Below are 12,532 nucleotides of genomic sequence, written 5' to 3'. Positions count from 1 at the left end.
TTTTATAACATTTGTTAGTAACTTTGTAAAACATGGAAAAAAAATTCAGAATTTTATATACACTCGTTGGGAAACTAGGAGTTAAACAACATAATTGGTGTCTTCATAGCTCCAGACTTTATCTAGGAGACTTGTTCTTTTATCTCAGCTAACCTCAAAATCTCTAGCATATCTCTGTCACAGGTGATGGGTTGCTCAGAGCCTTGTCCTTTCATGTTTTGGAAATAAGAATGGGGATTCCACATCCTCTCATTAATTACTTGTGAAACAGCAGTAAGGCAAGCAGTGACATCTTAAATATCAAGGAAATTGTATTGAAAAAAAATGTGGCATAAACAACATCAATTGGGCCTGTCATTACAAAGAAATAAAAAAAATTCTTTTAAAGAAAAAGCTTATACATTCTTTTATTTTCAGTATGTTTGTGATTAAACCCTTTGCACACTGTCCCTGGGAATACAAAGCTAAAAGAAAATGAAACCTGCAACTTCTCAAGATATTGTTATTTTGTCAGACATTAGTTATCTCTCAAATCTTGAGAAATGAGAGATGAGAAACTTGATCAGCCATGTTTCTAGAGAATTTACTGGTTGCTTAATTTACAAAACTGTGTGAATTAGGATTCATGTGATATTTGACCACATCAACATTCAATGAGTTTTTCAATATTAAACTGACAATGGCAATGGCCCTTTTGTGTTGCCTCTTTTATATGCGTCATGTTGTTGGTTTGAGGAACTGCAGCTGCCAAAATTGTGTGAACTCCTTAGTCAGGTAGCACATTTCTCTTGGCAGGGTAGGAGCTTCTGAGGAGACCGCTGAGGGCTCAGGACAGCTCAGCTGAGGGGAGTAGGTTAGCTTGCTGTGGCAGAGTGTGTAGGGGGATAGAATATAAGAAAATAAAGGTAGCAGAGAAAGTAATCCTACCCCTAAGGAGTTGCAGCTAAGCCAATTATTAGAGGTTAGGAGCAGGCCTGACTTTAACAGGCCACAGCTGTAGCCAATAAAGAAGAGTGTTATTAAATAATGTATTGGTTAGTTGAGGGGAACTGGAGTTGGTTGCTGTGAGAAGGAAGAGGCAGTGCCTGGAGGAGCTGCCTGCAAGAAACATCACGGAGGTACAAAACTCTTGCAATAAGGAAACAACAATATGGAACCTTTGCAATATAATGACAGCAAGAGTGTGCTGGGCCCCTAACTGGCTCTGCCTGTGTCGTAGGTGTCCCCAGGCTTGGGTATGTTAGGGAGGCTGGGGGTGGCTGTCTGGGAGCAGAAAGAAAGGAGTGCTTTCAGTGAAAACGCTTTGGAAAGGCCACTTGTCCTGCTGCAGAGCTATAGAGTGAGAAGGGGAGACAGATTGAGCACAGAGGTGCCCACTAAGCCAGGCTGGGAGAGGTGCAATGACTGCATGAGCACAGCCTTGACAAAAGGAGCGGGGAGGTTGTAAAGCCATCCTGGTCCCAGGGAGGTGCCCCTGCTGTTGAAGCAGAGTGTGTCCACAGCAAGGGCAGAGAGGAGTCCCCCACAGCATCTTTCTGAGGAGACTCGGTGAGAGGGAGGGTGGACACAATGCAAGGAAGACTGGCACAAATCCCATCACACTGGAATCCATGCAGGCCTTCTGCCATGGAACTTTGGTTTGTTGAAGTTTCATTGAAATACCTGTTTGCCATTGGCCCAGGCATCTGCAGATGCAGAGCTGCAACTCTGGGACCTCAGTGCAGAGTGTCGCTGTGGCTGGGGTACTAAATGGGACTAAAGTCAAAGGAAGACAGGTGTGAATTTTGGTCTCCCTGCACGCTTCTGTGCTGTGCATTTGGACTGCTCAAGGTATAGCCAGGCTGCCCACAAATACAATAATTGTGCCACTGACGGGGGACAGCACTCTGCAAAGAACAAAGAAAGCTGATTCTGGTCTATGTCAACATGCCATCATTATTATAGTACACTCTCTGATAGTATACATATGGAATAAGCATATATTCCCATGGAATACTTAGCTGTCTTTTAAATGAACAGATCCATATCTTGAGAAAAGATAATTTCTGAAGTCACTGTGGGAAGAAACCTATATTAAAATGACTTCAAGGGAAGCAAGAAATATTTTAATGAGGTAAAAAGTGAAAAAATATGATATTACTTAGACATCAGAAAATTGTGGAAATATATAAAGAATGAAGTGACAAAATCTGTCAGAAACTTGGAGAGAATATTTCTGCAAATCTATACTGTCAGTCTGTGAAAAATGTTTCTAATGTATCATGGGAATGAGAAAAACAACTGTACAATGTTTGGAAGCATTTAAGCATTTGGTTGCAGCATTTCAGTGAGGTTGGACATGTTGGAGTACTGCAGCTATTTACCAACATTTTATTACTGTTAACACATTTTAATGCTGTTAACATGGCTTAGCTGAGTGATGGCTAACATCAACTCTGAGAGGCCCACTACAATGTCAGCTTAGTAATGACTGCTGCTTTGGTGTTTCCATGTTCTTCAGCCAGACGAGCAGAAAGAATGGCAAATATGAATAAGCAAAAGGCATGAAAAAAGGTCCCTTGTTTCATGATTTTAGGCCATTATTTCCAGATTTAGGCCAAGCTTTTCCCAATTGCTTTTAATCTCCTCAATGACTGATTTAGTTAAGGGTTTCAGTGTCTGCAATCCTATTAGTGCTGAGTTTGCTGAAGGCACAGGCCTTCCCTGTGTCACTGAGGTAGACTTTGCACTGAGCAAGGCAGGTCCTGTGTCCCCAGGGCTACTGAGCACTGTCTGTAACCACTCCATCTGCTTCCAGGGAGCATCTCTTGCAGAGTCTCTTTACAAATCACAGTCACCTCTGCCCTTAAATCCATTTTAAATTCAGTAGTAGCACTGCCAGATTTGAAACCAACAAATGAAATCTGCTTATCATTGTTGACTTTGAAAACAGATCCTTGGTTCTGTGAGCCACTTACCCTTAATTTGGTGATTTTTCTAATACTTTCTTTTTGAGAGACAATCCTTCTGACATATGCTTTGCACATCCTGGGCATTGACAGCTTCTGTTGCCTGAGCCTCTGTCCTCTCTCTGTGCTCTGCCTTGCCCCTAAGAGCCATAATTCTGCCATGGGAAGTCCACTCTTCTAGAGAGCATTTTTATGGGTTCCTTGTTTCTTTAGGGAGCTTTCTTTTCTTTTTGTTGAACTGCTGTTCCCCTATTTTTTCATTGGATATCTTGAACTTTGCCTGGGGTGGACAGTGATGCTTCTACATTACTCATTTAACACAAAGTACAATTAGTAGCTGCAAGATATTTTTTAAAATTCCAATTACAAAATACGCTGTCATGTATACCTCAGTTGCAACATTTTCAATTTCTTGTTTATACATCAACAAACTTTTAATGCTAGAATTAAAGAAAGAAACATCTTCACAGCAGCTAATCGGTATGTCACAAAAAGATTGACATGATGTTATACTAGGTTTCCTTTAAAGTGCTTCTGAAGGATGACACTGTCTAGGGACTGCACTCCATGTGTATAGTTAATTTCACTGAAACTTGGACTTTTTAATAGAGTCTATTTCAGGAATTCAGCCAGAGCTTTTCCTAAAGCAAAGGATTCTAACTAAAGACTTTTATCTTCCCTTCAACCTCTTACCCCCTAAGGATAGATGAGTTTGGATCCTTTTATTCTACAGTGCTTTTATTTGTCATTGGTGAAAAAATCACTGGAATTAGCAGTCATATATGCTTTAAATAGTGCTAGACTCTTCTAAAGAGAGAGAACATGAGGTTACATTTTGCATTTTGTTCTGGGTTTTTTTTTTCAGTTTAATTTGTCTTCTGGTTTATTGACAATCAATATTTATGTTTTTGAGCTTTTTTCCCCCTGTAAATAGAAGAGTTATAGTTTTAAAAGAATGAGAGAAATGGAGAGAGAGAGGTTGGAAGAGAAGAATGTGGAATTCTCATGAAGTTAGAAAATAAAGGATTAGGTTGAATGAATTAGGTTGAATCTCACAACACCACTTTTGTTGTGAGATTATAGGATTTGCCAATGGCAGTGGTGATGAGCCTGACAATGTGACCCATCTGTTGATGTGGCTTGACATTGTAGGAGATGTTCACTCTGAGGAACCCAAATCCTTGGTGATACTGAAATATTGCCAAGAATCCTCCAGCCTTCTGGACACTCCTCCTTGCTTGTGTTCCATGTGGGTGTTTATAACGGTACTGGGAATGGGTTTACACAGGTTAGGAGCTACTGTAAGGATCTGGAATGGGGAGGTGAAGGGGTCAAGAGCTCAGGTGGCTTTTTTGTTAATTCTGCTCATCAAAAGGTCAAGTCTTAGGGACAGATGTGACTTGGAGATAAATATGTCTGTGAACAGATGGTGCTACCAACAGAATGTCAGCTGCCTTGACCATGGAATAATGTTCCATAAACCCTGTGATACAAAAACCTCCACCTCTCTCTCTAGTTTACTGATTTATTGAGACAGGTTCGCAAAACTCACAGATTGGTAATAGCTATTCTGCCCTTAAAAAATTCTAAATATTGATAAAAAAAGCAACATTTACCTTAAGGTCAGAGAAAGGACAAAAAAGAGAATGATGGGTTTGTTAACAAATATATTTGATAGTGTAGGGATTAACTAGGAGGAAGAAGAGGCTTTATTGCATGGGCAGCATTTTGCTGTAAATTACATTTGGTTGATTAAAAATTTCTTGGGTGTTTGGCATGTATTGCCGCATTGATAATTGACAGATATAGTTTGCTCAGAAAAAGCAAGCTGAAGACAAATGCGGAAGCCGGATGATGAATATCTAATGGATTCAAAGTATTTGGGAAGTATTTTATATTAGTTGAAAAAATACAGCACTAGGGAACCTGCCTTGAAGAGATTCTATGTGGTTTCCAGGGCTTAAGAGGCACTGAAATAAACTACAGCCATTTTTATTAATTTCATTTTGTTTTCAAGAATGTGAATGCTAAATGGAATGCTAAAAAGCCTCAGCCAGCATTAAATATGAGGACTAGTCTCCTACTTCATTCCTGAAAGACTTTTTTTCAGGAGAGGTGGATATCTGGGTAGATGCACAAGTGAAATGGACAGAGAGAAAGTCTCCAAGAATGTGATCAGATATTTCGAGCTAATTTTGTTTGCCAGTCTGTTACACTTATCCTAATAGTCATGCAGTGGTCGCTATGTGTTATCATTCCAAAAGGATGAAAATGCTTTTATTGCATTAATCATCTCTATTTTTTGTTTAACCTTACAGCAGTGACTTTCATTTTACATCCAGCTTTGGCTTTCAATGTAAAGCAGCAAAGCCATCAGTTGTACCCACTTTATGTGATTGCCACATGTGCACTTTGTGTCCCATCCATGACACATTGCTCTTCATTCAATCGTTGTGCTGCATGTTTCAGAGTTTAGGAATCTCTCTCACTGTTCAAACTTAGTGTCCTTGAAGAGCATTCCCAGACCTGTTCCAGTTCCCAGCTGAAACCTGAGTGTCACCATAACCTATTGCATCTGGTGCTGCTGGCCAGTGGAGCACCAGTTCTCAGTCCAGGATCCAAGCAAAGCTCTGTGTCTACTTCACTTAGAAAGAAAGTGAAAGCAGGTTAATACCCTCCCTGAAAGAAGCTTTCCCAATTCTTCTCATAAATGCCTGCATATCTTTTCTGCAACGTTTTAGTTGTATCCTTCAATACGCTGCAAAGTTATTCTCATTGATTCCCAAAGGACTTGAAGGAAAAATGGCAGGATGGGGACCACAATTTGCCAAATTTGAAATGATTACAGTTATTCCATGCAAAATGATGATAGATAACTTTATATTGAAATTAACGTAGGCAGGACTGGAATGCAATGTCAAACAAATTCTGAAAATTGATTTTTTTGGAATGAATATCAATGCAGAGGGAAAAAGAATAACTCATATATTACTGAAGTAGGTAACTGCAGAATTAGCCCTTCTTTAAAATAAATTATTCTCTTCAATTCCTCTGTATTTATTACTATTTGAAACAAAGAAGTTCTTACTGCTAAATCAAAAATTACTGACTTCCAACATGAATGTTTATTCTATTTACAACTTGAATTCCTAGCTCTGGATATGCTATCATACTTCTCAGAAAATAGGTGAAGCAGTGTATATAATTCTAACAGTGCTGTTACTAGTGCAAGATTGCTTCTGATTGCTTTAATAAATGGTCTTATTTTTAAGAGGACTGCTGTTAAAATTGAAAGAGGTCATAGAATCACATTACTTTTAAGAGCAGCTCCTTTGACTTTAGTGGATGTAGAGTATTTGTTTAAAATTGCTTAATAGCATGAAATGGAGATCTTGAGAAGAGCCTGTCCTATGTATGGTAGCTTTTTTTTAAACTGAATTTTGTCTGCATCAGTATTGCACTGGTGTAACAGATGTGTTGGAGTACAAGACTTAAAAGCTTCTTTGGTGGTTTTCATTACATGGAAAGATAATTTTTACATATATAGATATCTAGGCATGAGTTTCTTATGTCCATGAGTAATTTTATTATTAAATTAAGAAATCCTAGCCTCAACCTCTTACCCATAAGAGGTTAGTCAACTCTCATTTTTACTCTCAACTCTACTTTTTCTTGAATGTTATCTAAACTGGTCATGGTATATTTTCACTGGTTTTGAAGCAAAGTTATGACTGAGAGATGAAAGATGTATTTTAGAAACTGTTTACCTCAGAATGTAAAGTTGATGTTGCAGGAGGTCATACATTATTTGCTTTATGTAAAAAAAAAAAATTTAAAATTTCTTGTAAATTAAGTAAAGCTTTGGGAAAAAAGACTGATTTCAGTTTGTATCTTTAAATAGAAAAATGCAGTGGAAGAGGAAAAAGGATTGATGAAATAGACAAAAAACAGGTAGAAAGTCAAAGATTTGGTAATGCGTATATATATGCACTGTATGTTTGCAGTTATTCATCTATTCATCAATAGAAATATTGCCACTTGAGGAAAGGTCAGTACTGACTAGGAGTTTCCACTATTACTAGATAATTCTCCATGCTTCATCACTTTTGTGCAATTTTTCTGTCAGGTCTGTGTATGACCTTTCCCTTAATGCTGTTTATTCGTGGAAAAAGCAGTGAGCACCTACGTGGCCATGCTGTGTCCCTTAGGCTGCACTGCACAAATGGGTGTAGGCAAAGAACTGCAGCCCACCACAGCCCTGCTGCAGAGCATTAAACCACAAGTGCTGCCAGACACCAGCCCTGCCAGCAGGCAAAGCTAACCTCTTTCTGAGGGCTAGAGACAGAGCAATTTGGGCTTCATTCAAAGCATCAAAGTTGCTTTATAAACTTTGGCAAATAAATCTCTGAATTTTGCGGTTTCCTGATTTTTGCCCTACTGAATATATAGATAACAGCATTTTCTTGGTTATTATTTAGGTAATAAATTTGTCTGACTAGAGATTTATTTTTACCTAAAATCCTATAACGCATCAATAAATATATTCACAAGCTTTTAGGTGTTTCTTTAGTAGAAAATAAGTAAAGAGAAGAAATTTCAAAAGTATTCACTCTGTATTCTAGAATTTTTTACTTTATTGGATATTTTTAAAAAATCCAAATTTAATTAGTTTAATAAGATAGTTAAAGCCTGCTGCTAGAACAAGCAATCTATAGTATATGATAAATTATTCCCTTCTGGTCATCTTTTCTCTCTTCTGCTTGCCAATTCCTCTCCCAGGTTTCTTCACCAATCCCACTATTATGTATACAGTACAGCTGGTGTCTTCGCCATTTGCATACATTCAGGAGGAGAAAGAAGTACATGTTCTCACAAAATTATATATGTATGAAGCAAATGTACAATCCCAAGCTGTTTTCTCTGAACAGGTAACAGAAAAATCAATACAGAGGGAACATAGCATGTTTGAGGATCTTGGATTGACTAGAGCTGTGTTTGAAACGTGTAAGTTTAAAACAAGAGCAGTATTGTTTATTCAGAAGTTCAATAGACATGTAGCTGGTCAGCAAAATTTTTTTCTGAGCCCTGATTAACTTTGCATCATGCCACAGATATTTTCAACTTTTTCAGTTCTGTTGCTTGATGTGGAAGTCCAATATTTGGGATGCCAGGGATATTATTAACCTTCCCACAGCTACTTGAGCTTCTCAGAGTCTGTGTAAGCATAATTTCTCCTTCAATAATGCTCATAATCTTCACTGTCACCTACAGTGATGTTAAGACAGAACTGTGTTTTATATCTGAGTTTCCCACAGACTGGGTCCAGCCAAAGAGGAATGCAAGTATACCTGGGTTAAACATCTAAAACTATTGCTGAACTGAATGCTAAAGGTAGAAAAGGACACATCCTTCCTGCCAGGACCTGATTGGGAAAGGTTTGCATTCTCATTAGAAATCAGAAAGGCAGGAGAAATAATAATCTATGTATGGGGAACAATGTTTTTTATGACAGTTATCCCTCAAGGTCAAGAACAAGTTAACAAGTTCATCTTTCATTCCATAAGGCAAGAGCACTGATGTTGAAATCCTTAAAACTGAGCTTACAATGAGAAAATACAGTGCCATTTCCTTTTAGCCAGTAGCACCAAAGATACAATCAATAAATTCACCCTGTAGCAGTATCCCTTATAGTAAAAAACTGTCTTGAGGGAAATAATATCACTTTAGTCCTATATAATTCAAAGCTCCTTCAGCTGGAGTTCTTTGAAGATAAAACTCTACCGTCTCAGCTCCTGTAAATCAACATGGCTATTTTGACTTTAAGGTGCTACCAATTAAAGTGTATTTTTGCAAGACTCCATTATCCTCTTGCTCAATAGTGACTTTAATAATGTTTTATTTAGTCTCTGCTGGTTTATGCTATCTGGTCACAGCATAAAGATTGAGGCAGTTCTTTTCCTCCCAGGTATTCCTTTCCTTGGTGAAAGTCTTCAGCCACAAATTAATTTTATTGTAAAGTTGTTTTATAGGAACTGATTCTCACAAATCCTTGCTAGGATTGGGCTCCTATGTTGCTGTTACATTATTTCACTCTTAGCAGGATTATTTTGCAGTTGACTGTGGCTTGCTGAATTACATTACCTTAATTGGTAAGTATTCTTAGTTTTTCTCTTTCCATGCTGAAAGAGTTGGCATACCACCACATTCCTCACAAACCAAGCCTTTCCACAGCAGGCAGTTTCTCTGAATATATTTTTAAATCTTTTCTAAGACTGGAATCAACATAATGAGGAAGAACATGAAGGAGGTTAATAAAGGTTTATTAAATAAGAACCTTTGACTACATCATGTTCTTTCATTTCAGTCCTCTCAGTGTCCCAGAATGGCTCAGTTTCATTAGAGCAAACAGACAACTTAGGTCATAGGACAAAAAAAGAGTGAAATTTGATGACAGATGGTTAAACAAAAAAAAAAAAAATTCAGAATTTCCCATTTTTTCTTTATAGTCAATGGATACAGGATGGAAAAGACTTCTTATCTATGTTTTTACAGGTTTTTTATTTATTTAATTATTTCCACATTACAGATTCTTGGCATAAACTCTTCCCTGGGTAAGACCAAAGAGGTTACACCAGAATTTTAATTAAAAAAAACCAACTTTTCAGGAAGCATACAATATTGGACTTGATGATATGTATATTTATTTATAATACATATAGATAGTAAAAGTGTGATCATATACATTTTTACTTTTTCAAAAGAATTTGTACATATTTAGCATTACACTATCAGTAATAGAAAATACTCTTAGTATAGAAGACTGCACATTCAAAAATATTTTAGAATCTAATAGTTTTAGTATGTGGTGTTGAAGTTATCACATATTTAGCCATCTTATATTCTAATACATTTGTCAAATGCACAATAGAATTAATTTCCATTCATAAAATTATTATAAACAGCTCTCATGTTTGCTGATATGATACAATTCTCCTTGCATGGAGAATTAATTAATTTACAACTTGAGGTTAACCAATGCAAATTCAAAGGCAATTAGATGATTTCAGGATCCAAGCAGTGTATTTCAGATTTTTTTGCATGTAATCATGACTAAAATCTGCTGTGATGATAACATTTTACTTAGCTTGTCGTTTCATTGGCTTCATTTGTTTAATTGATGTGAGGGGCATGCAGATGGTAGCAGCATTTCCTGTAATCTTAGCATTATACAGTTACCCCAAAGCTGCAATAGATTAACTTCTGACTCAGATACTGATAACATGATAGCTGATAACATGAAAGGCTTATTCAAAGCAAAGTAAGGAACTGTGAAAATCTTTTATGGTTGTTACACTTAAATATTTATCTCTGTGAAAGTTAATAAATACATATGCAAAAGTTCAGCACCAACAATATACTTGATTCTATATTTCTACCCAAGACTAATTTACCTCTCCCACCTTGAAAAATGCAGAGTAAGAGGAAGTAATCAGGTAATTTTTCCATTTTCTTTGACAGTAAATAAACTTATGAACAAACCAAAAAACAAAACAAACCTCTCAATCTACAACTCAGGTGTGCACAGAGAGTTTTTTAGGTGAGATGTAATTGTAGCAGGCAGACAGCAACAGCAAACACAGGGCAATAACTGGAAAAATGGGTTGAAGAAAGGGCAATAAATAGAGTGTTGGCACTGTTAACTGTGCAAACAAGGTGAAGGGGATGGCCATGGGGTATATTCAGGGAATTAGAGTAGAGCTGAGCAAACAAAACAAAAAGCAAAGAAACTATTAGCTTCTGGTAGTTAGGAATTAAATAGAGGATTTAACTCTGAAATAATTTACTGAAAATAGGGGTAAAGGTAGCATGAGCAGGGATATGCATTTTGGATAATCTGAAATGAAGGTAGGTGATGATGGTATATGTGCTTCTCCCGTAACACATCACATATTTAAAATAAATGTCAAGGCTAGGTGAGAGGCAATTAAGCATTTTTATTGCCCTGGCCTTGAGGTAGATGATCTAATGACGTGGGAAGAGTCAATATTGTCGTTATAGAGCTGAATAGCAAAGATGCACCCAAGGAATAGATTTTTTTGTTCGTATCTTGAAAGGAATAGAAACCTTGCTTGTTCAAAACAGTGGTAATGTAAAAGTAAAAGACTTCTTTTCAATTACTGTCAAATATTCAAAAAGATGTGCAAAAAAAAGAAGAAAAATGCAACAAAATGCATTTTTTGTTGGGAAAGGAGTATTCTGATGTTATCATGAAATGAGAGCAGCAAGTGTGTAACTATGATCATGTTCTATTTGTAACAAACAGAGGGCGGTGAAAGATGGGAGGAGAACAGCACCAAAAGCAGGGCAGAGGAGGTGAGGGATTCAAACAGCAGTGGATTAATAGGATACTGAGAAGGGACAGCACTAAACACAAGCATAAAAGCAGATAATCTAAACCCTACCATATAAAAAACTCTGCTTTCAGGTCTTTGATTATGAAACTAACCAAGCAATGAATACATCTTTAAAAAAATAATTAATGACTCCATTAGTAAATACGCATGCATGGATGGAGTCAGGCAAATGTGCAATGCTGACTGTGATAACCCCTCTGTTGCTACAGCTGTCTTCTGGGTAGAACCTCCCAAAAGACTTTTTTTCCATCCAACCACCTACTAAAACCACAGATGCCAGGACCTCAATGGCATTCCAATGGTGGCTTCATTGTAATGCAGAGAAAAGTGTGAGCTATTCCTACAGAGTTTCACTTCTTTGCACAGCTATATAGAACATGCCACCAGCTTTTTGTGTGTATGTGTGGGGATTCAGAAGCTTTGCAATCATGAGAAACCAAAGATCTCAGAATGCAGTTAGACCTCCCAAGAATTTACAGAAAATTATCATTAACCCAAAACATTAACTTCCTTCATTTCTTAAAAGCATCCCTTTCTTCCTTAGCATGTGTTTACATTACCCCATTGAGTTGCTTCTTCTTTGTTGTTGTAATTTTCTGTGGTTAACAATACTACTGAAAGTATTGTCCTGTGTGCTTAAAAACTCTGGCCTAAGCTTTTATATCACCACAAATGAACAAGCTTTTCCTTTTTGCCAGAAGCACAAGCAGAGATTTCATCCTTTGAGAATTCATGTATATGCAAAACAGGGCAGCCTTTAGTAAAGGCAAAGATGGTCTTGGAATTTGAGAAACCCCAGTGATAATTTAATGCTTATGAAACGACCAGAAAATTTTGGCTTCCCTGTTATCTTTCCATTCAAGTTGAAGGAAGAGTATTGGTCTGGGTGTCTACTTTTTGTAGGGATATAAATAATTGAGTAGGTAAAACTCATTGATTTGTTACACATGCATACACCGAGCTTTGGGAAAACCCAGTGAAAAAAACTTCTACAACCACAGGTGACTCCAGGAACCTCAGACAGTGCTTACAAATTGTAGTATTAGCACAAACAGTAAATACCACATCACTGCTCCAGGCATTTTGAAGTGACTGCATGTTGATTCCATTCCAGCTGGAGGGACTGCTGCCCCAACAAATATGGCACAGCAGCTCTGTTTACATGTTGGA

This window comes from Zonotrichia albicollis, chromosome 2 (genome assembly GCF_047830755.1).
Source record: "Zonotrichia albicollis isolate bZonAlb1 chromosome 2, bZonAlb1.hap1, whole genome shotgun sequence".
In the NCBI taxonomy this organism is placed as follows: Eukaryota; Metazoa; Chordata; class Aves; order Passeriformes; family Passerellidae; genus Zonotrichia; species Zonotrichia albicollis.
This window is presented reverse-complemented; position numbering follows the sequence as displayed.